The sequence below is a fragment of the Capsicum annuum genome, unplaced genomic scaffold (genome assembly GCF_002878395.1).
Source record: "Capsicum annuum cultivar UCD-10X-F1 unplaced genomic scaffold, UCD10Xv1.1 ctg28770, whole genome shotgun sequence".
In the NCBI taxonomy this organism is placed as follows: Eukaryota; Viridiplantae; Streptophyta; class Magnoliopsida; order Solanales; family Solanaceae; genus Capsicum; species Capsicum annuum.
Window position 1 is genome coordinate 1 of NW_025835219.1, and position 1,409 is coordinate 1,409.

The 1,409-nt window shown below is 36.8% G+C and overlaps 1 long non-coding RNA gene across 2 annotated transcripts; it reads left to right on the forward strand.

Moving 5' to 3' along the window:
* Positions 1-20: 20 nt before the first annotated feature.
* Positions 21-1,391, forward strand: LOC124891005. Of its 2 annotated transcripts, none has more exons than XR_007049488.1 (3): positions 21-552; positions 690-764; positions 846-1,391. It is a non-coding gene; the product is annotated as an uncharacterized LOC124891005 (long non-coding RNA). The 2 variants fall into 2 exon arrangements; XR_007049487.1 differs by having other exon boundaries at positions 21-492.
* The last annotated feature ends 18 nt before the right edge of the window (positions 1,392-1,409 follow it).

Consider the following 1,409-nt stretch of genomic DNA (forward strand, 5'->3'; position numbering starts at 1 on the left):
CTGGCTAAGTAAGCCATTTTTGAATGCTGTAAATTTAAAGGAAATGAGATCTATTGATCTCTTACAGTTTGACTAGAAGAAAATGGTCTTTTCAGATGTCTTATGTACAAAAATAAAAATCTTATAAAAAGGACATAAAACTAAAAAAAGCTTGTAAAGGGATAGAAAACCATTTCTCCTGTGAATTTCCAGTTCATTAGACATACAATTTTTCCTATATGATTAAAAGGAACTATTATGTTCCGATAGGTTAATATTCCGGCTTGGAAGAGATCCAAGGTGATTAGTTTTTCACAAAATACTCTCTCTCCCCTCAATTGTTGTTTGTTGTGAGTTTCCATCTCCATTGTCACTTGGATTAAGTTCATCTGCAACACCTTTGATGGATCTTATTCTGCAGGCTTGCACTAAAGCTTCCCCATATGAGGGACCTTTCAGGGCTGATTCTCCATCATGGTGTTGGGCTCCTTTTGAACCTGAAGGGATTCTGAGGTGAAATTCCATATATCTTTTTTCCTTGAAGTCATGCCTGCACGCGTGATATTACAATAGGTGCTCGAACTAGAACTAAATAAAATCTTTATCTCTGGATTTTTACTAGCTTGATGAGTAAGCTTTTTAAAGTCTGATACCTTTTATGCTACTTACTAATGTTCAAGTTTTCCTGTCTGGTAAATTCTTCTACTTAGGGCTACAGCTCAATTTCTGCTATTCTCTCTATGGTCCTTGGAGTTCATTTTGGACATGTCCTTATTCATATGAAGGTTAAGTCAAAATCTTCTAGACTTGACCGTCTCACCAAATTAAAGCGAAGTTACTGATATTCCAATTTTGTTGGATACCAGGATAACTCATCCAAACTTTTGCATTGGGTTGGCATGGGCATAGCTCTTTTGGTTTTAGGAATTATTCTCCACTTCACAGATGGTGCTGAATGCAGCTATTCCTTTAAATAAGCAACTATACACCGTCAGCTATGTCTGTGTAACCTCAGGAGCAGCCGCGTTAGTATTCCCTGCTTTCTACATTCTGGTACAGTGGTCTTGTCCAAAAATCTGGTCACTTCTTTTTTGTTCCTTGCTGCAAGTTGAACCGATCAATTTGGTACATTAAATTTGGAAGCTCTAGACCTTTACGATTAAATCAGACTTCCCTCTGAAATGCCAAGGCATTCATTAGAAACAAGAAAAGCAAGGGTCAAGTAGATGGAAAGTGTCCCAAGCTTTCTGGCTTCAAGTCTTATTTTTTCATCAATCAGTTTGGATGGTATGTAGCGGGAGAATGAGAATGTATCTGGAATTTTGAAGAATGTGTCTTTTTTAGCAAGAAATGCTTTGAATGACAACATTCTGATGCACGATCACCATTGCAAGATTCATAAATTTCTTATTCTAATCCTTTTCGTTTTG